Source organism: Delphinapterus leucas, chromosome 12, assembly GCF_059928025.1.
Source record: "Delphinapterus leucas isolate spDelLeu-1000000601 "Yukka" chromosome 12, BTC_Dleu_Yukka2, whole genome shotgun sequence".
Taxonomy (NCBI): Eukaryota; Metazoa; Chordata; class Mammalia; order Artiodactyla; family Monodontidae; genus Delphinapterus; species Delphinapterus leucas.
In genome coordinates this window covers 78,158,405-78,182,333 of record NC_143140.1, presented here as the reverse complement: position 1 = coordinate 78,182,333, position 23,929 = coordinate 78,158,405, and the positions used below count along the sequence as shown (strand labels likewise).

At 37.2% G+C, this 23,929-nt stretch overlaps 1 long non-coding RNA gene across 1 annotated transcript in view; it reads left to right on the top strand.

The window, feature by feature from the left end:
* Positions 1–23,929, top strand: part of LOC115802050 (uncharacterized) — a 456,956-nt gene that overhangs the window by 361,186 nt on the left and 71,841 nt on the right. The gene's annotated exons all lie outside the window — the stretch shown is intronic.

The following is a 23,929-nucleotide window of genomic DNA, read 5'->3' as shown; positions in this document are numbered from 1 at the left end:
CCATCTTGCTGCAAGTGGTGTCATTTCATTAAATGTCTGAGTAATGTTCCATTATATATATATGTACCACATCTCTTTATCCATTCATCTGTCACTGGACATGGTTGTTTCCATGTCTTGGCTATTGTGAATAGTGCTGCTATGAACATAGGAGTGCATGTATCTTTTCGAATTAGAGTTTTGTCTGGGTATTAGCCCAGGAATGGGATTGCTAGATCATATGGCAACTCTATTTTTCTTTGCAATTTAATGACTTTACACTTAGTGGCACAGTTTCGGTTATGGATAAAAGTTGTTAACAAGGAATGAATGTATTAAAGACGTTAATGCATAATGATGTGCAAGGTTTTCTATGATTGGTGAGTGAAAAAAAGTTGCTGAATACTTTATAAGTTATGACCTCCTTTTGGCAAAAATGATCAGGAATGACACTATGAATCATGATTATGTCTGGGCTCATGTCGCATACTAGTTACTAGTTTTAAGATCCTGAGACACGATGCAAAAGATCACATCCCTGCTTTATAATTTACTGTAAAACTTTCGGTAACATAATCTCCTCCTCCTTAGCCTTACTGTTTTTTTTAAACCTGAATATCCAGGATGATAATTATTCTACTTCACAGGGAGGTTATAATTAAATAAAGAAATTAATTGTCAGACATAGTAGATAGACTACACATTGCAGCTGTATATATGTCTACAGATATACATATATCTATATTGTTCAAATTTATTTAAAAATGAACATGTATTAACTTTTTTTTAAAAAAATTAAAATAAATCTATAAGGTGTGCTAAACTTTTGGAATTGATTTTCCTATACCACATGTGACTGTTCTTTCCTGAAAATTTTGAATAAATATATAAATTTGAATAAATTTGAATGCTTATAGGAACCAACTATGGATTCCTGGGTCTAGTACTGGTTGCATTTCCACCCTGCTGCTACTGCCTGATAGAGATGCTTCTCCAGTTTTGGACTCCTGAGTAAAGCATGTTTTTTCATTTTGAGTACGATAATTAAAAAAATATTTTTTTCATCTTTACCTATTTCACCTATACATTTGGAGCACTATAATTTTAAATAACAAATGGAATAGATATTGTTTTCACATAAGGTATAAATACTCACTATTTATCAATTCTTGCTTCTGTCTTGTTGCTTTCTGTTTTCATTTTTGAGGGAGAAGAGACTTGGTAATGAGAACACTTTAATGTAGAAACCCTGAGTCCATGGTTTCCACCTACCTGCCTTTGGGGACACTGAAGATTCGTGCTGGGGGAAGCTGGGAAGCTCCTGGAAATGTGTTAGCAAACTTTGAGGGTTAAGGGAAAGCAAGATAATACTAGACTTCGAGTATCTACCCAGTGACAACATCCTTTGGTAGAGTGTGGTCTATGTATGAAGTACTCGAAGAGCAAAGAAGTCTTCTTTCCCTTAAAATATAATCAAATATTGTCCCCGAGCAATTGTGAGGAGGAGAATGGATGGAAGGTGAAAATTAAAAGGGGAAGACTATTGAGAGAGCTGAGGGAAGGACTTTGAATCACTGCAGATTTATAAAGATGTAGCTTTTTCCCCCTGTTTCATTCATTAGAAAATTTACATAAGGAAGTTTAATTTTGTGGGGAATTGAAGTAAATCAGTTTGCAACATCAAACTTTCTTCCCCTTAGCCTTCCTTAGTTTTAGGTCATCACAGATTAGCAGTTATTCTGGGTGCTGTATTATTCAGCCTTGTATCTGAGGCTTGGGAATCATTTCACACTTCAACAGAGCTTTAAACGTGGCATCAAGTTATCTCATAATTGACTTGTCTCCACTGTGTGTTTTAACACATGAAATTCCAGCCAAATTAAAGTACAACAGATGGGAAAAGTCACTTGGAAAGGAACACTAGTGAAGCAATTTCACTTCCTCTTGGAAAGCTAGGATTAATATACTGAATTCAAATAACTGAGGATTCATTTCAAATCCTTGGAGTTTGGAACATAGGTATGTGGACTGAAAATAGCCTGTAAGCAAATCTCCCCATTTCAGCTGGTTCCTTATCATGATCATCTTGTATCATCATCACCACCCCAGGTATCAAGCTCCTGCTTGGGCATCGCACTGCTCACTGCTTGTGAGAGCGACACACACTACTGGTGTCAGCCTGGTGCCCGTCAACCCTGTTCATGCACAGAAATAAAGCAAGAAGATCAGAGCTAGTCAGGACCGCTCTAAACAAGCCCCACACCCCAAAGCCCTCAAGGACATAGTCTTCTGCTGTAATGTAATGTCCCATTTAGGATATTGACCCTCATACAATCCACCGACCTTATTCAGATTTCTATAGTTTTACTTGTACTCAACTCTCCGTGTGTGTATTTAGTTCTATACAGTTTTATCTTCTGTGTAGATCTGTGTTTCCACTACCACAGCCAGGATGCTAGGCACTTTCAACACCATAAGGGTACCTGGTGTTGCCATTTTAAAATGAAACCAAGCTCCCCTGTCCAAATCCTGGCAACCATGAATTTGTCCTCCATTTCTAAAATGTTGTCATTCCTACAATGTTATATAAATGGAATCATACAGTATGTAACTTTTGGGGATTGTCTTTTTTCACTCAATATCATTCCTTGGAAATTTATCCAAGTTGTTGTGTGTTATTTGTTCCTTTTTATTCCTGAATAGTATAACCAAGGTGTATGTCTAGCAGCATTTATTTGTTTAATCATTCACCTGTTGAAGTGCATTTGGTCAGACTCCAATTTTTGGCTATTGTGAATAAAGCTACTGTGAACATTCATGTAAGTTTTTGGGTGAATATAAGTTTTCATTTCCTGGGATAAGTGCCCAAGAGTTCAGTTGCTGGATCATATGACAGTTGTATGCTTAGTTTTTTTGAGGAACGGCCAAATTGTTTGCCAAAGTGGCTGTACCATTTTATATTACCACCAGCAATACGTGAGTGATCTAGTTTCTTCTTATCCTCACCGGCATTTGGTGTCGTCAATATTTTTTATTTTAACCATTCTGAAACTATGAAGGATATCTTATTGTGGTTTTAATTTGCATTTCCCTGATCGTTAATGATGTTGAACAACTTTTGTTGTGTTTATTTGCCATCTCTTTGTCCTCTTCGGTGATGTCTCTTCATGTCATTTGCCCATTTTCTAATTTCTCCTGTTGAGTTTTGAGACTTATTTACATACTTTAAATACTAGTTCTTTGTCAGATATGTGGTTTGCAGATATTTTCTCCCAGTGTATAGTTTGACTTTTCATCTCTTCATATGATGCTTGGAGGAGAAAGTCTTTAATTTTGATTAGGCCCAATTTACCAGTTTTTCCATTTTATGCATTGTGATTTTGATGTCAGATACAAGAATTCTTTGCCAAAGCTCCCAAGGATTTTATTTCATGTTTTTTCTAAAAGTTTTATAGTTTTATGTTTCCAATTTAAATCTGTTATCCATTTTGAGTTAAAATTTGTTTGAGGCGAGAGTTTTAGGCTGAGGTTCTTTTATCTTTTTCTTTCTTTTTTTCTTCTTGTCTTTCTCCTCCTCTTCTCCTCCTCCTCCTTCTTGTTGCCTATGGATGTGCAGTTGCTCTGCTATCTTTCTTCCATTGAAAGCGTTTTGCATCTTGGTCAAAAATTAGTTAAGCAGGGCTTCCCTGCTGGCGCAGTGGTTGAGAGTTCGCCTGCCGATGCAGGGGACGCGGGTTCGTGGGTGCGTGCCCCGGTCCGGGAAGATCCCACATGCCGCAGAGCAGCTGGGCCCGTGAGCCATGGCCACTGAGCCTGCGCGTCCGGAGCCTGTGCTCCGCAACGGGAGACGCCACAGCAGTGAGAGGCCCGCGTACCACAAAAAGAAAAAAAGAAAAAAATTAGTTAAGCATACTTGTGTGGGTCTATTTCTGGGTTCTCTATTCCATTCCATTGACCTACTGTCTATCATGCTACCAATATTACATTGTTTTGATTATAATAGCTAGATAGTTAACCTTACTATTGGGTAGAGTAATTCCTCCTTTGTCAATATAGTTTCAGCTACCCTAGGGATTATGCCCTAGAGAATCTTGGGCCCCTGAGAGCAAAGATGCTTCCTCAACCAGGTACCAGCTAGCTGGGTTCCTCCTGTCAGATCCCTTGGTCTGCCTCAGTATCTTAGTGAAAAAGGGGAGTTACAGGCCTGGCAAGGAGTATAATGCTTTCTCTAGCTGCTTGTTTGTGGTGGGGCTCCCATTTGATCATTCTTGCCTGTGGTGTCAGCTTACCTGATGTTGTCAGAAGGATTCCCATTCTAACTGGGAGAAAATGAACCTACCTTGATTGACTTCTTTTGCTAGTTTGGTGATCAGAGAACAATGGGTCTGGGTAATCTTCCTTGTTGTGTGAGGAGAAGGAAGATAGCCTTGCTTCTGTGCTCTCCCTCCACCCCTTGGCATCCAAAACCAGTTCACCCTCTTACGACACTCCAGTTATCTCCTTGGTTGTCTCTGGCATCCTTTCCAGATTTTAGAGGTCTGCTTAGTGGGGAAGAGCAAGGGCAAGACTGTAAGCCAGGTTCTATCAAACAGATATTTTTTTAAAAACCCAACCAGATAAGCAACTGCTTATTTAAATAAAAAGGTACTGGTATATCAAGAGCACCACTTGGGGCTTCCCTGGTGGCGCAGTGGTTGGGAGTCTGCCTGCCGATGCAGGGGACACAGGTTCATGCCCCGGTCTGGGAGGATCCCACATGCCGCGGAGCGGCTGGGCCCGTGAGCCATGGCCGTTGAGCCTGCGTGTCCGGAGCCTGTGCTCCACAACGTGAGAGGCCCGCGTACCGCAAAAAAGGAAAAAAAAAAAAAAAAGAGCACCACTTGAACCTTTATGCAGAATGAAATGTAAATTTCAGAGCCTGGAGAACTTGAGCCATATCCCCAATGAACCAATGTTCTTGTCCTTTATTAAAATGCTTAAACTTGTTTTCTTTTCTTTTTTTCCTTTGACAAAAATAGAGTCTGGGCTAAATTCCAATTTGAATAAGTATACTGATCTTCCAAATTCCCTTGGCAGTGTAAATCACATGCAGTTTTCTTCATGTGCTGTCCTTAGCTAGTGGAACAAGACGGCTGTGCACACTGAGATGGATGCCGAGTTCTACTGAGAGCTGCCTAGAGATGAAACACTCTCCAATTAATTATCCCACCAGATTTGCAATAACGCCAAAGCCCACCAAGCTGTGTATTTGAATCAGCACTCTGTTTTTCTCTCTAATTGAAACCCTCTTATTTTTCTTCTCATTGTTTTTGAATGTGTTTAATGCTTTTATGAAAATAAAGAGATCTGTTTGCTGAAAAAAAAAAATCATGTTGACATTTTCAAGTGCAACATTTGGATGAATGTATTAGCTCCTGCCAATGAATCTGTACACACCCCAGTTCTTTACCCTCCCATGTGATAGTTCTACTGCAGAAAGAGTCTCCACTTCTACTTCTCAACTGAACATCTTACAGTTAAATCTCTTTGCCCTTACTTCCTTCTTTAATAACAGCTGGCCCAGAGCTCTGACACCATACAGTATTTTGTATTTAGATGCCATTCCTTTTTTTCAAAATACAGAATCTTAAAAAATATAGGGTTAGAAAGGGTTAAAAATTCACAAGATGTCCAACTCAATCTTTTTAAGGAGGACAAATTTAAACTAAACAACTTACACTAGATTTAAGAACCTCCAGAGAAGTAAATTTCATGATAACTATTGCAGATACATTCTAATGTTGAATAGCTCTATTTTGAAATAAGTGTCTCCAAGTTGACTAGGTATTAAGCTGTTCTTCAAAGAAAAAAATAATTTGCACTAAAAGAAAATATTTAAGTATTTTACTATCCCTTATGCTAAATGAAAACTGAAATAAGTTTTTAGAGCAGTAGTTGTTAGAATTTTATGGGTTATAGACTTCTTTAATAATATGATGAAAGCTATAGATTTCATCAAAAGACAACATATATAATTGCAGGAGGCTCAGGGATCACCTAAAACCCCCCAGGTTAAGAATGCTTGCTCTGGAATGAGGTCATTGTTTTTTAAAAACTTCTAAAAGGGTCTCTTCTAAATTTCAGAATCCAACTATTTCAGGGAGTAGAAGCAAAAGTGAGCTTTGAGTGTATGAGTTATGGTTCTTTTGGTTATATATAACAGAAACAAACTCTGGTTATCTTAAGAAAAAATGTCATTGGAGAGATATTTGAATAACTCACAGATTTGAAGAAAAACCCAGACCAGAAAAGACAGAAAGTGAGGTAGCAGATACTAATATAATGGACAGTCCCTTTGAGATGCTCATGACCCAGCTTTAGCTCTTTTGTTGCTGCTAAAACACACACACACACACACACACACACACACACACACACAAACACCAGTAGAGGGGATTCAGGGCAGGCAGAAACAAGAAATGTACATTGTAGGATCCACAGACTCTTAGGAAGATAGGAATGGAAACTATTGCTATCCCTTATTTTAACTGCCTTTGCTATTTTTATTATGGCCACAATTATTCTATTCTTATTAATTTATATCTATATACAAAATATCCATAGGAATTTTGAGGAACCAGGATACAAACACTGGTCAGCTTCCAAGAAGGACATACTTTCAAACAGTCACTTCAGTTATAGCCAAAGAGTATAATAGACAAGAAGAAATTCTGTTGAACCAGGTATCATGGAGATCAACTGAATAGCAAAGTCTTCCTGGGGTGCAAAATCAGACCTGATCAAGGATCTTTCCCACTGCTTGGTGGGGCCTTCACAATGTCTACCCTGAGGGATTTCAGAATTGCTATGAAGCAGTGATGGGTGTGTCTCCTGTTCTTCCATTTTCATTCATTGTTTATTCTCTGATCCACACTTGCATATAGTTGTATATTGGAGTTGCGTGGGGGAAAGGGGCAAAAATCAAATAAAGGGATGCTCTTCTAGACAAAGACATCAGTAAAAGATATATGCTGTTGTAAGTTTGGAACATTCTCTTTTTTTTTCTTTTGCGGTACGCGGGCCTCTCACTGCTGTGGCCTCTCCCGTTGTGGAGCACAGGCTCCGGACGCGCAGGCTCAGCGGCCATGGCCCACGGGCCCAGCCGCTCCGCGGCATGTGGGATCTTCCCGGACCGGGGCACAAACCCGTGTCCCCCGCATCGGCAGGCAGACTCCCAACCACTGCGCCACCAGGGAAGCCCAAAACATTCTCATTTTAATTGCATGAATATGAGCTCCCTGGTTGCTTTAGTGGTGTATAATTTAAGATCCTATTTGGAGAACGAAGCTGTCTCAACTAGCCTATAATACATGTCTTCTGTGAACGTTGCAAAATTCCATTGTTGACAACCTGCCATCTGGCTTTATCACAGTCTCTTAAGGGTGTAAATCTTTTTTTAAGCTCTGTAAACTGTATTTTTCAATATTTTCACTTGAAGGCCAATCTGATACATTTTTGAAAATGATCATAAGCATTGATATAGGCCCATTTTAACATCAGCCTAATAGCTCAAATAATGCACATTTATTCAGCTATAATCTACTGAGAGCCTACTCTGTACAGTTTTGTGCTATAATCTGTGGATAATTAAGATGCTTAATATATGACAATTATGATGTAGTTCTGGCACTCCAGGAGACTATAAACCATTAGATAACGGAGAAAAAGTCTTTATATAAAGTATTATAAATGATCCTAATGTGACAAGCTAGTTAAACAATAATGACACAGCTGAAGAAATAAAGCTTATCAGCCAAGTTTGAAGTATCCTTGGTACTGAAGGTCCAGGGTTATTAAAATGTGAGGATGATACATGAACTTCTCATAAGGAACTTTCACTTCCCTTCAGGAAATTTTTAAATCATATCAGTAAACCACACGTAAAACTCTTTGGATTTTCTCCTGCTTTCTTCTTCTTTGTCTTTATGGATACAGAGATGACTAAAATGTTGATAAATGAAAAAGGAAGAGTAACTATAAGGAGTCTGTATGAATTGTAAATTGGAAAGAAGCATCTTTTGAATTCAAATTGACTATTCTAAAAACTGTTTTCATAGAGTGTAACTTTAAAAGTTTAATGACTTCAAATGATTTGCTGTGGAAAGGAAGGTCCTTATACAGCCTTTTATATTATTTGCCAAAGGTTGTTTTCCACACATCTTATTGTAGAATATGCAGACTTTGGGCGCATGCTACTTCAGAAGCAACTGAATTAAAAATTGGCTGAGTTTGTGGAGAAATACATGAAAACCTCAAAGGTCCGTGAGAAAAAAAACACATAAGAACAATTTCGTATTATATTATTAATCAGTGGAATAGTCAATGATGAGGTTGTATCTAATATAATTTTGGCCATTTGTACAAGTTTAATATTCTTGGTGAAAATGGCATGTAAATTTTTTCTCAAATTCATAAAATGTTCTAAAGATGATAACCAACTTAGCCCAATTTCACCCATGAGCTATAATCATGGTTTATATTATTTAACCATTTATATATTAACTGATAAGTCTTTACTATGTAACATATTAATTTGGAATAGTTTCCACTAAAGCAAACATCATTTTTTATGTTTTCTTTGTATCTGTCAAAATATATCAACCACCTACAGTGGAATGAAAGAGACATCCATATGCTATCTGAATTGGTGATTCTGAATCAACAGTTTGATAAACATTGAAATTAAAAACTGTCATTATATTATATAGCAGACGGGGAAGTGATTTACAGGTTAGTGAATTTTTATAATTACAAAATGTATTAGAAGTGTTGGGCTTATTTGAATAAAGTTAGAATTGTCTAAAGTTATAGGTTGAATATATATATATATACACACACATGTATATATATATATATACCATTCTCTCTCTCTCTCTCTCTCTCTCTCTCTCTCTCTCTATATATATATATATATATAGTAGAGTGATTTATTATATAGGTTCATTTCAAAAACAAATCGTACTGTGTGGTGATACCACCATCTGTGCTCATACCCAAAACAGGGATGTTTAGCCTAAAGTTCCAAGCACTTGCAAAGCCTTCAGTGTAATGAAGCTCTTACATGAAAACACACCTGTGGTTGGAAACTATTTAATCTAAATTAGGATGAATAAAATCTGTTTTATAATTGATTAGACAAAAAATGTAACAACAGCTTGAAACAAAGTTCTTTCATAATGTTAATTTCAGAACTGTTCTGTGAAGGTCATTGAAAATTTTAATTAATATGGTATAAATAATCCCACCTGGGATATGACCCAAGCCAGGGGTCGAGGGTGGCAGCACTGTGTTTCTTCTCTGGGGTGCAGTCCATTACTGTGTGGCTCTTCTTGCCACTTCTCCCTCTATTTTCCCATTTTCAGGAGTCAGTGGACGCAAGGGCTTTTTTTTAATGAGACAGAGACACAAGGTAAATATCAGTTAACATATCAGAATATATGCAACATTTCACATGCAGAATATATCCAATATGTGCCAATAGTTTATATTAACAGGGGGCTCGAGACTAGAAGTCAATGTTTTATGTTTTTGGAAACTTGATTTCTAGAAGCCAGTTAAAAGTCTATTGAAGTTGTTAGCAATTTTCTGATCCCCTTAAATGAAGACTGTCCCTGGTTACATTTCAAAAAGTACTTTAATGGATGCTTTGATTTTGCAAATGGAAAAGCCACAATGCTATTCTTCAGAGGAGGTGTTGGAGACACTGAGGAATTACATTGCTCTGATAATGATGTTTCATTATCACCGGAATTGCACCCTGGGGATTATTACTATTGACTCAGAGGCAGGCCTGTGACTGCAGAAGAGGAAAACTGTTTTCTCTGCTTTCACAAGCGGTTCTGAGAAAGGAGGGGTTGACCTTGAAGTACTTGGGGGTGTTGTAAATAGGTAGATGGTAAGAAACAAAGGAGAAAGAAACTGAATGGTAAGCCATATACTTTGTCAAAGACAACAGCCTAAGGATCGTAGGAACGATGATATGCTTTATAGCTCTACCCTGGTTGACTCAACACTATGGAGAATATTTATATGGCTATGTATTCTAAGAGAGTTATTTGTTAACTATGATCCACAGACATTACTATCTTCACTGTCCCAGCAATCTTTACTATTTTTCTACATGAGGATGATCTGAGTGGGGAAAATGCCACCTTTAGGGAATATTTAGGAAACTACTATATTTAGAACTACTGCTATTTATTGGTTGAAACCAAACTATGTTAGACATCCCTCAATTTTTTAAAGTTACATGGAACAAAGAATTATCTTTCCTCCTATCAATGATTTGAATGGCCCAACATTCATGTAGTCTAAAAGCAAGTTGGTGAACCAAGAACCTAACTTTGTAAGATAAATAAAACCAAAGTGTCTCTTGCACGGTTTAAAAGTTCACTGAATATTTCAGGAATGCAACCATTGTGTACAGTAAGGGCAGACTAAACACTGTTATCTCTGAAAAGCGTTGTTCACTGTTCAGGAAAATGTATCACCAATGGCAGCCTCATTCCAAATATTTGAGTGACAGTTACAAACCGCCTGTATATCAGTCTGAAGTTGTACTTGTTGCATTTTCAGCGACTTCACCTACAGGTATGAACACCGTAACTAGTGTTTCATGTACCACGTATTTCTAGTGTAGTCACTCCAAGCATTTATGCATCAATATTCATAGTACCTTATTACAAGATATTTTGATTTTATCTTTCCTTTATTTTAAAGATTGCACTCTATATTTTTTATTTAGTAGAAATACTTTGTTTAATCTACCATTTTGTTATCTATTTTCTCTCCTTACCAGTTTTTCTTTGTTATTTTCTCTCTTTCCTAACCTACTTTTGGGTTAATTGAATTATTTTTATTATTTCATTTCAATAATAGCTTATTTCCTTTGTTTTATTTTTTGCTTAAAGTTTTAAAGTTAACAATATATTTGTGAACTTGTTGGAGCCTTCATTCAAATAATATTCTAACACTTTGTGTATTATGTAAGAACATTACAGTAGTGTACTTTTATCTCCCTGTGCTTTTTTTTTTTTTTTTTTTTTGCGGTACGCGGGCCTCTCACTGTTGTGGCCTCTCCCGTTGCGGAGCACAGGCTCCGGACGCGCAGGCTCAGCGACCATGGCTCACGAGCCCAGCCTCTCCGCGGCATATGGGATCTTCCCGGACCGGGGCACGAACCCGTGTCCCCTGCATGGGCAGGCGGACTCTCAACCACTGCGCCACCAGGGAAGCCCTCCCTGTCCTTTTGATGATTATATATATGTACACATATATGTATAGTGAAATGATAACCACAGTCAACTTAATTAATGTATCCATCACCTCACGTGGTTACCTTTTTTTTTTTGGTTTGTGGTGAAAACACTTAAGGTCTACTCTCTTAGTAAATTTCAAGTATACAATACAGTATTATTAACTGTAGTCACCATGCTGTACACTAGATTCCCCAGAACATATTCATCTTATAATTAAAAGTTCATATCCTTTTGATCAACACCTCCCCATTTCCTTTGCCTCCCAGCCCCTGGTAACCACAGCTTTAATTTCTGCTTCTACGAGTTTGACTGTTTTAGATTCCACATATAAGTAAGATTATACAGTATTTGTCTTACTATGTCTGGCTTATTTCAATTACCCTAATGTCCTCTAGGTTCATGTTTTCACAAATGGTAGAATTTCCTTTTTTTTAATGGCTGAAATATACGTATGTATATATATTTATTTTCTTTAAATGTCCTTTTATCTATATATTTGTCCTTTATCTATCCATCTGTCAATGAACACTTAGGTTGTTTCCATATCTTGGATATTATGAATAATGCTGCAATGAACAAGGGGGTGCAAATATCTCTTTGAGATTGTGATTTTGTCTTTATTTTTTTTGGATATATACCTAGAAGTGGAATTACTGGGTCATGTGGTAGTTCAATTTTTAATTTTTTACAGAACCTCCACAATGTTTTCCATAGTGGCTGCCCCAGTTTACATCCCCATCAACAATGCACAATGGTGGGGGACCAGAGTACTGTAGCAGCAAAATAAAATATCTAAACATGAGAGTTCTACCTTGAAAACCAAGGTTTACAGAGAGTTAGGCAACAGAGGTGTAGTGGCAAAAAACAAACCAAATCAAAACAAAAAAACCTTCATAAGCCAAGCTTATCTCTGAGATAGAGCATTATAGCTAGATAAAAGGCCATAGTTGATGATTACAATAGGGGAGGGAGTCCTCCATCCATAAAGTTGGGAAAGTTATTCTATACTATCGATCATACATAGGAAACTTCTCCTAATAGTTCATAAAAACAAATCTTTTTAAAAATAGTGGGATAGAATCACTGACAGTAAACTGACTCAGATATGCTCTTAGGGGATCTGTATTCAAGCCTAAAGAGTAGAGGTAAGTGTCAAGAGCTATGAAGGACCTGAGACTTTACCCTACTTGAAAATTAGCAAGGTGGCCTAGAAGAATATACAGGACTCTTGGGTCAGGCACAAAAGACTTTGCTACCCATGGCATGGCAAGCTGATGAGCTTCAAGCTCATGTCCGTTACCCTGGCCCCCAAGTTCCATGGGGGCGGCAGAAGGCACAGATATGTGCTATGCACTTCGTGGGTTTGTGTCACAGCTGAGGAATCCCAAATTTAGAAAATCCAACACCCATATTTTATAATGAGATACAAGCAAATCTGCCAAACCTCTGTGCCAGAGGGAAACATTATTTTGCTGGAAAGCAAACAAACCTTCTCTCCTCTGAAGGGAAATATTCTCTATTTCCCAGGGCTGTTCTCAGTACAAACATCCTTAAAAAGATAATCTAGGTCCCTTTCACCAAGTGCAGACACAGCAAGAAGACAGCTGTCTGTGAACCAGAAAGCAGGCCCTCACCAGAAACCAAATCTCCTAGCACCTTAAACTCGGACTTCCCAGACTTCAGAACTGAGAAATAAATTCCTGTTGTTATAAATCAAAAAAAAAAAAAAAGTCTAGAACAAAGGTGGTTTAGTTCCTCTGCTCACAATATATTCAGAAATATGGGAAACCCATGGAGAACTGTCTTCCACCAATAAGACAGCATGTCACTGTTTCCACATACGTTTCAGGTTATCTAACTCACTCTCTCTGAGAGGCAGCTTATGTCCCTACTGTATCAGCTGCATTTATCAAGTCAGCATTTCAGTGGATTAGGTTTAGGGTGCAGTTTAGGAACACATCTTGACCCCATAGTATTTCCTTTTTATAATGGTATGTTCATTAAAAAGTTAGCATTATAATATTCTAAAAGAAAAAAATCGAAACAAGGAAAACCACCTTTAATTTTACTATCCAACATAAGTTCATGTTTACATATTAACCTTAGGCCTTAACCAAATGCAGTTTTACCTTAACCAGATGTAAAGATTAACTCAAAGTGGATCATATACCTTAATATAAAACTTGAAGTATGAAAGTTCTAGAAGAAAACGTAAGAGAAAATATGACCTTGGATGAGACAAATATTTCTTAGGTATGACACAGAGGCATAATCCATAAAAAGTTGATAATTGGGCTTCATCAAAATTAAAAAGTTTTTATTCTATCAGAAGAATGAAAGGACAAGCCATAGACTGGGAGAAAATATTTGCAAATCATCTATCCAACAAAGGGCTTGTATCCTGAATATATACAGAACTCTAAAAAGTCAATAATAAGAAAACAAACAGGTTGATGAAAAATAAGCAAGATATTTGATCAGACACATCACCAAAAGAGTTATGTGAATGGAAAATAAGCACATGAAAAGATGCTCAATGTCATTAGTCACTAGAGAAATATAAATTAAAACCATAAGAGATACCACTATAAACCTGTTAGCGAAAATGAAAAAGATTGACCATACCAAGTGTTGGTGGACATGTGGGAGAACTGAAACTTTTGGGAATATAAAATGATCCCACTGCTTTGGAATACAGGTAAAAAGTTAAACAAAATAATCATGTGCATATGACATGACCCAGTCATTCCACTCCGAGTATTCACCAAGAAAAATACAAGCATATGTGCATACAAAGATTTAAGCACGAATGTTTACAATGGCTTCATTTGTAATTGCCAAAAACTGAAAACAGCCTAAAATGTCCATCAATAGGTGAATGGATAAACAAATCGTTTTATAAGCATATAATAGGATACTACCGAACAATAAAAGGAAATGAACTAATAGGTACATAAAACAACGTGGATAAATTTCAAAATAATTATGCTAAGTGAAAGAAGCCAGACAAAAAGAGTACATGTAGTATGATTCTACTTATATAAAAAACTAGAAAATGCAAACTAATCTATCGTAACAGAAAGAACAGTGGTTGCAGGGATGAGCAAAAGGGAAGCATAACAAAAAGGAAGAAGTGTTTTGTGAATGATGGATATGTTTATTATTACATCAAAACCTATTACAACTTGTGCTCTTTAAGTATGTGCAGTTTATGTCAGTTATACCTCAGTAAGCTGTTAAACATGAGGAAGGAAGGAAAATAGTTTGATGTATTTTAAAAATTTCTAGTTGACATAAAATGTTAAAGAACTTTCAACATGACTCTTAAAAAACATGTATAGTATGGTTTAATTTGTATAAAACTGGACACCTCTGTGTGTGTATATATGCACACAAATATATCTAGGAAGATGATCATCAGAATGTCAGTAGTTTATCTGAGTGGCAGGTCAGATGATTTTTTTCTCCCTTCTTTTATACTTGTTATGCTTTAAGTCTTTTCTAAAGTGGACATGTATAGTTATAATAGACAAAGCAGTGAAGTTGTTTGAAAAGAAAAATAAAGACCACCATAAGAAGCTTAAAAAAGAATAGTGAGTAAAATCTGTCTAACTCTATATAAGTTATTAAAGGTAATGAGATGAAAGTGAAGCAAATAACATTCAGATAGAAAATAAGAACATACCAGAGAAGTGTGTATTAATCAGAAGAAAAATGTTGTATAGTAAAATTTTTTTTTAATTTTAGACCTTTGAAAAATCAGAAATAGAAAAATAGAAAAGCTCAGAAAAGCAATAGGTTAAAAAGTACAACAAGAGGGCTTCCCTGGTGGCGCAGTGGTTGAGAGTCCGCCTGCCGATGCAGCGGACGCGGGTTCATGCCCCTGTCCGGGAGGATCCCACATGCCACGGAGCGGCTGGGCCCTTGAGCCATGGCCGCTGAGCCTGCGCGTCCGGAGCCTGTGCTCTGCAACGGGAGAGGCCACAGCAGTGAGAGGCTCGCGTACCGCAAAAAAAAAAAAAAAGTGTAAGGCATGATGATTATGTACCATCCATTAAGTGGAAGTGGATCATCATAAAGGTCTTCATCCTTATCGTCTTCACGTTGAGTAGGCCGAGGAGGAAGAGGAGGGGTTGGTCTCTCTGTCTCAAAGGCGGCACCGCTGGAGGAGGTGGAAGGGGAGGACGCGGGGCAAGCACATTAGGTCTAACTTTACAGAAATACATTCTAATTCCTGTCTGACTTTTTTGCTTTTTCATTTCTCTAAAAGTTTCTGTATGGTTCCAAGCCTTCTTCTACCGTTTGCTTTAGTTTCAGTGCCCATATCATAGAAAGGTCTGTGTTGTAAAATAAGTCAGAAGCAGTTTTGAATAACTGGAGCCCTTCTGCCAGATTGTCTAATGTCAATCTGTTTTCTGGCACTGCTTCCTCTGTGTCTTCTTCCTCCTCAGCTGGCACTGGTTTGGAAGCACTCATCTCCACCAAGTTGTCTTCTGTGAATTCCTCTGGTGTGGTATCTGTTAGCTTTTGAATTTCTCCAAGATCCTTATCTTGAAACGCTTCACCCCACCCCACCGCATTTTTTTTTTTGGCCATATTCACAATCTCTCTCATGATTTCCTTGATTGGCTCTGTCGTAAATCCTGTGAAGTCACGCACAACATCTGGACACAGTTTTCTCCAGTAGGAATTTATTGTATTGGGCCTTCTGGCTTTCACAGCTTTCTTCTGTAACAACGATGGCATATTCAATGGTGTCATTTTTACATACTTTCATGATGTTCTCTCTATTGGAGTTCTCTTCCATAGCATTAATAATCCTTTCCATAGAGTCCTGTGTGTAATAAGCCTTTAAATTCCTTATCGTTACCGAGTCCAAGCTTGTACTGCTCACATCACGACAGGCAAATAAGTTGAGAGACAAGGTGCTGGGGCAAGGACTAGAGACTTTATTCAGAAAGCCAGTAAACCGAGAAGGCGGTGGAATAATGTCCTAAAGAACCACCTTAACTTGGAGTAGATTCAGGCTTCTTTTATGCTAAGGGAAAAGGGGAAAGGGAAGGTCTCACGATTAAAGGGTAAAGGCAGATTGCAGAATTTTTGGAGACACCTGGCCTTCAAGGGAAGCATGACATTTCTTTGTGCTTCTGCTTGCTCATGTAGGCCGGATCACAAGGCTCCTGCAAAAACTTCAAGTTGTTAGCAGTTATTTTTACTTTACCATTCTTATATCTGCTTATTTGCAAGGTTTCTAGGCTGAAACCTTATCGACAACAAGTAATAGCCATAACTAACGCTGGACCGCGGGATGGGAACTTTCTTCGGGAAACTTACTGAACTATTTGGGCACAAGCAGTGTTTCTCTAATGTTTAACTCTTGACATGCAGGACTAAAGTAATAGAATATATAGGTTAAAGAATGAGGGAGGCAGTTTCAACAGGGTGTTAGTTCTGTTCTTCCTCTGTTACATTATGACCCCTTGATCTAGAGGCTGCATTAGAGCTGTTGTGTTTGGGGGCAAGTAGACCACTTGAACACCTTCGATGTTGAACTCATGGGGTTCTGGGTGGCCAGGGTCATTGTCCAATATCAAAAGAACTTTAAAATGCAGTCACTTACTGGCAAGGTACTTCCTGACTGACCAATCCAGAAGAAGGGGTTCCAGTGTCCATGCCTTCTTGTGATACAACCAAGACTGGCAGCTGGTGTTTATCATTTCACTTCAAGGCTTGGGGGTTAGCAGCTTTATAGATAAGGGCAGTGCTGATAAACCCAACTGCATTTGCACAGAACGGTAGCGTTATCCTATCCCTTCCTGCTTTAAAGCCTGGTGCTCACTTCTCTATCTTACTAATAAATGTCCTTTGTGGTATTTTTTTCCCCTAGAATAGGTAGTTTTGTCTGCATTAAAAACTGTTCAGGCAGATATCCTTTCTGTTCATTTATTTAATGGCTTTTGGGAACTTGTCTGCTCCCTCTAGGTCAGGAGAAGCTGCTCTCCTGTTATCTTGACATTTGTTAAGCCAAACCTCTTTCTAAAATTATCAAACCATCCTTTGCTGGCATTAAATTTCCAGCTTTAGATCCTTCATCTTCCTTTTGCTTTAAGTTGTCATATAATGATTTTGCTTTTTCTTGAATCATATTAGAGTGTATAGGTATGCCTTTCTTAGAGCAATCCTGCACCCACAGAAAAGCTACCTTGTCAATACAAAATAAAAAGGTATTTCTCAAAAACTGCAAAGTTTTCCCACCTTCTGGCATAGCTGCAGTAATGGCTTCACAAATTTCATTTTTTTTTTTACAATCGTCCTTATTCTGGATTCATTTATCTTGAAATGTTGGGCAATTGCAGCTGCAGACCCCAATCTATGGTACATATCAAGCAATTCAACTTTTTCTTGTAACATCAGGACTTTTCTGTTTCTTGGGAGCACTTTCCGCATCACTAGTGACACTTTGTACGGGTCCCCTGATGTTATTCAGGGTCTACAGTATTGCGCTGAATGCAGTGAAAAATACTCAAATTCCATGAGAGATCATTTTTTACTGCCATATGCATTTTACTGGAGAGACTACTGCTCACATGGAGACGATTAGCATCACATGGCATTTTAAGCAGATACAACACTTGAGCTCACTGCAAAAGCAACAAAATTGCTTTTTTTTGGAAGTGGCTACAAAATTATTACAGTAAATACTGGGTTGGCCAAAAAGTTCCTTCGGGTTTTTCCGGAAGATGTTACGAAAAACTGGAAGGAACTTTTTGGCCAAACTAATACTACAGATAATTTTATTCAGTGATGATTTAATACTACCTTTTTATGTTTGTTTATATTTCTCTTGACTGCCAAAGGCACCAGGTATGATCTTCAAGTGTTTATTTTGATAAATTTTAACTTTTTATAATGGATTTGTGACATCATGGTAGTAAATGATAACACAGAATAGTGTCTACATGTATTTTATGCATTCATGACATATCTGACTTTTTCTTAATTTTTTTTATATTTATAGACTATATAATTCATCTGTGAGGTTTTCAAATTGGTGCAAGTCTCCAAAAAATTTTTCCAATATATTTATTGAAAAATATTCATGTGTAAGTGGACCTGCACAGTTCAAACCTGTGTTGTTTGAGGGTCAGCTGTACTTGAATATCCTGATACACACACATACACACACATTTTCATGTAGATAGCTTGTATAGTAAAAATCTAAAAGCAAAGTAATTAGCTGGTTAAATTATGGTATATTTATACTATGGAATGTTGCACAGCAGTTAAAAAATAATAAATTACTTTTGACTAGATTTTGTATTGTATGGTGTGAAAAATCAAAATAAAGTGAAGTATGTATAATAAAATATCAATTTGTGAAACAAGCCATGGTATAATATAAATATTGATGTATAATGACATGAGATAAGTGAAAAGTGTGGTAACATCCACACTAGGTTGTTCTCATGGATTATTTGGGAGGGGCTGGTAGATCAGAGGGTTGTGCAGGAAGTGCAGGCAAAGAGTAATAGAGGAAAAATGCATGTGTTTGCATATTTAAATAAGTGGATTTACACATACATATGTATAAAGAATTAAAATTTTAATAATAAAGAATTTAAATAAATGAAAAAAGTGATCTATCAAAGTGGAACAGCTTTGACTGGTTCAGAAATACTATGGGAATCTTCACCTGAGAAAGTCATGAATCGGAAGTGTGCTTGGGGGGCAGTTTCCTACCATGTGTCTCAGTTAAGGCACTCACTGTATTTTTTTCTTTTAAACTAGCATACAAGAACATGCTCTATGTTACAAAAACTTTAATGCTGGTACACATAACAAAGGATGTGTGTGATCACATTCTCTATGCCAGGGTTGCTCTGACTCATTCTTAGGATTTCAACTTTTAGCACTTTGAGTGTGTGCTTAACCTACAAAAGTTCTTGCCCAAGGAAGGGGGTTTGTTGGCATTCTGCTTTGAAAAAGAAAAGCACAAGTCTGAAGCATACTTTTTTTTTTCTTACTGCTCAAAACACAGGACTACTTTTTTTTTGGTACCTAAAGTTTTTATTTTTTATTACATCTTTATTGGAGTATAATTGCTTTACAAAGGTGTGTTAGTTTCTGCTTTATAGCAAAGTGAATCAGTTATACATATACATATGTTCCCATATCTCTTCCCTCTTGCGTCTCCCTCACTCCCACCCTCCCTATCCCACCCCTCTAGGTGGTCACAAAGCACCGAGCTGATCTCCCTGTGCTATGCGGATGCTTCCCACTAGCTATCTATTTTAAGTTTGGTAGTGTATATATGTCCATGCCACTCTCACTTTGTCACAGCTTACCCTTCCCCCTCCCCATATCCTCAAGTCCATTCTCTAGTAGGTCTGTGTCTTTATTCCCGTCTTACCCCTAGGTTCTTCATGAGATTTTTAAAAATTAAATTCCATATATCTGTGTTAGCATACGGTATTTCTCTTTCTCTTTCTGACTAACATCACTGTGTATGACAGACTCTAGGTCCATCCACCTCATTACAAATAGCTCAATTTTGCTTCTTTTTATGGCTGAGTAATATTTCATTGTATATATATGCCACATCTTCTTTATCCATTCATCCGATGATGGACACTTAGGTTGTTTCCATCTCCTTGCTATTGTAAATAGAGCTGCAGTGAACATTTTGGTACCTGACTCTTTTTGAATTATGGTTTTCTCAGGGTATATGCCCAGTAGAGGGATTGCTGGGTTATATGGTAGTTCTATTTGTAGTTTTTTAAGGAACTTCCATACTGTTCTCCATAGTGGCTGTACCAATTCACATTCCCACCAGCAGTGCAAGAGTGTTCCCTTTTCTCCACACCCTCTCCAGCATTTATTGTTTCTAGATTTTTTGATGATGGCCATTCTGACTGGTGTGAGATGATATCTCATTGTAGTTTTGATTTGCATTTCTCTAATGATTAATGACGTTGAGCATTCTTTCATGTGTATGTTGGCAGTCTGTATATCTTTTTGGAGAAATGTCTGTTTAGGTCTTCTGCCCATTTTTGGATTGGGTTGTTTGTATTTTTGTTATTGAGCTGCATGAGCTGCTTGTAAATTTTGGAGATTAATCCTTTGTCAGTTGCTTCATTTGCAAATATTTTCTCCCTTTCTGAGGGTTGTCTTTTGGTCTTGTTTATGGTTTCCTTTGCTGTGCAAAAGCTTTGAAGTTTCATTAAGTCCCCTTTGTTTATTTTTGTTTTTATTTCCATTTCTCTAGAAGGTGGGTCAAAAAGGATCTTGCTGTGATTTATGTCATAGACTGTTCTGCCTAAATTTTCCTCTAAGAGTTTGATAGTTTCTGGCCTTACATTTAAGTCTTTAATCCATTTTGAGTTTATTATTGTGTATGGTGTTAGGGAGTGATCTAATCTCATACTTTTACATGTAGCTGTCCAGTTTTCCCAGCACCACTTATTGAAGAGGCTGTCCTTTCTCCACTGTACATTCCTGCCTCCTTTATCAAAGATAAGGTGACCGTATGTGCGTGGGTTTATCTCTGAGCTTTCTATCCTGTTCCATTGATCTATCTTTCTGTTATTGTGCCAGTACCATACTGTCTTGATTACTGTAGCTTTGTACTATAGTCTGAAGTCAGGGAGCCTGATTCCTCCAGCTCCATTTTTCGTTCTCAAGATTTCTTTGGCTATTCGGGGTCTTTTGTGTTTCCATACAAATTGTGAAATTTTTTGTTCTAGTTCTGTGAAAACTGCCAGTGGTAGTTTGATAGGGATTGCGTTGAATATCTAGATTGCTTTGGGTAGTAGAGTCATTTTCACAATGTTGATTCTTCCAATCCAAGAACATGGTATATCTCTCCATCTATTTGTATCATCTTTAATTTCTTTCATCAGTGTCTTATAATTTTCTGCATACAGGTCTTTTGTCTTCTTCGGTAGGTTTATTCCTAGATATTTTATTCTTTTTGTTGCAATGGTAAATGGGAGTATTTTCTTGATTTCACTTTCATATTTTTCATCATTAGTGTATAGGAATGCCAGAGATTTCTGTGCATTAATTTTGTATCCTGCTACTTTACCAAATTCATTGATTAGCTCTAGTAGTTTTCTGGTAGCATCGTTAGGATTCCCTGTGTATAGTATCATGTCATTTGCAGACAGTGACAGCTTTACTTCTTCTTTCCGATTTGGATTCCTTTTATTTCCTTTTCTTCTCTGATTGCTGTGGCTAAAACGTCCAAAACTATGTTGAATAAGAGTGGTGAGAGTGGGCCACCTTGTCTTGTTCCTGATCTTAGTGGAAATGTTTTCAGTTTTTCACCATTGAGGATGATGTTGGCTGTGGGTTTGTCATATATGGCCTTTATTATGTTGAGGAAAGTTCCCTCTTTGCCTACTTTCTGGAGGGTTTTTATCATAAATGGGTGTTGAATTTTGTCGAAAGCTTTCTCTGCATCTATTGAGATGACCATATGGTTTTTCTCCTTCAATTTGTTAATACGGTGTATCACATTGATTGATTTGCGTATATTGAAGAATCCTTGCAATCCTGGAATAAACCCCACTTGATAATGGTGTATGGTCCTTTTAATGTGCTCTTGGATTCTGTTTGCTAGAATTTTGTTGAGGATTTTTGCATCTATGTTCATCAGTGATATTGGCCTGTAGTTTTCTTTCTTTGTGAAATCCTTGTCTGGTTTTGGTATCACGGTGATGGCGGCCTCGTAGAAAGAGTTTGGGAGTGTTCCTCCCTCTGTTATATTTTGGAAGAGTTTGAGAAGGATAGGTGTTAGCTCTTCTCCAAATGTTTGATAGAATTCGCCTGCGAAGCCATCTGTTTCTGGGCTTTTGTTTGTTGGAAGATTTTTAATCACAGTTTCAATTTCAATGCTTGTGATTGGTCTGTTCATATTTCCTATTTCTTCCTGATTCAGTCTTGGCAGGTTGTGCATTTCAAAGAATTTGTCCATTTCTTCCAGGTTGTCCATTTTATTGGCATAGAGTTGCTTGTAGTAATCTCTCATGATATTTTGTATTTCTGCAGTGTCAGTTGTTACTTCTCCTTTTTCATTTCTAATTCTATTGATTTGAGTCTTCTCCCTTTTCTTCTTGATGAGTCTGGCTAATGGTTTATCAATTTTATCTTTTCAAAGAACCTGCTTTTAGTTTTATTGATCTTTGCTATTGTTTCCTTCATTTCTTTTTCATTTATTTCTGATCTGGTCTTTATGATTTCTTTCCTTCTGCTAACTTTGGGTTTTTTTTGTTCTTCTTTCTCTAATTGCTTTAGGTGCAAGGTTAGGTTGTTTGTTCGAGATGTTTCCTGTTTCTTAAGGTAGGATTGTATTGCTATAAACTTCCCTCTTAGAACTGCTTTTGCTGCATCCCATAGGTTTTTGGTTGTCATGTCTCCATTGTCATTTGTTTCTAGGTATTTTTTGATTTCCTCTTTGATTTGTTTAGTGATCACTTCGTTATTAAGTAGTGTATTGTTCAGCCTCCATGTGTTTGTATTTTTTACAGATCTTTTCCTGTAATTGATATCTAGTCTCATAGCATTGTGGTCAGAAAAGATACTTGATACAATTTCAGTTTTCTTAAATTTACCAAGGCTTGATTTGTGACCCAAGATATGATCTATCCTGGAGAATGTTCCATGAGCACTTGAGAAAAATGTGTATTCTGTTGTTTTTTGATGGAATGTCCTATAAATATCAATTAAGTCTATCTTGTTTAATGTATCATTTAAAGCTTGTGTTTCCTTATCTATTTTCATTTTGGACGATCTGTCTATTGGTGGAAGTGGGGTGTTAAAGTCCCCTACTATGAGTGTGTTACTGTCGATTTCCCCTTTTATGGCTGTTAGTATTTGCCTTTTTTATTGAGGTGATCCTATGTTGGGTGCAGAAATATTTACAATTGTTATATCTTCCTCTTGGATCGATCCCTTGATCATTATGTAGTGTCCTTCTTTGTCTCTTGTAATAGTCCTTATTTTAAAGTCTATTTTGTCTGATATGAGAATTGCTACTCCAGCTTTCTTTTGGTTTCCATTTGCATGGAATATCTTTTTCCATCCCCTTACTTTCAGTCTGTATGTGTCCCTAGGTCTGAAGTGGGTCTCTTGTAGACAGCATATATATGGGTCTTGTTTTTGTATCCATTCAGCCAGTCTGTGTCTTTTGGTGGGAGCATTTAATCCATTTACATTTAAGGTAATTATCGATATGTATGTTCTTATTCCCATTTTCTTAATTGTTTTGGGTTTGTTATTGTAGGTCTTTTCCTTCTCTTGTGTTTCTTGCCTAGAGAAGATCCTTTAGCATTTGTTGCAAAGCTGGTTTGGTGGTGCTGAACTCTCTCAGCTTTTGCTTGTCTGTAAAGGTTTTAATTTCTCCATCAAATCTGAATGAGATCCTTGCTGGGTAGAGTAATCTTGGTTGTAGGTTTTTCTCCTTCATCACTTTAAATACGTCCCGAGAGTCCCTTCTGGCTTGCAGAGTTTCTGCTGAAACATCAGATGTTAACCTTATGGGGATTCCCTTGTGTGTTATTTGTTGTTTTTCCCTTGCTGCTTTTAATATGTTTTCTTTGTATTTAATTTTTGACAGTTTGATTAATATGTGTCTTGGCGTGTTTCTCCTTGGA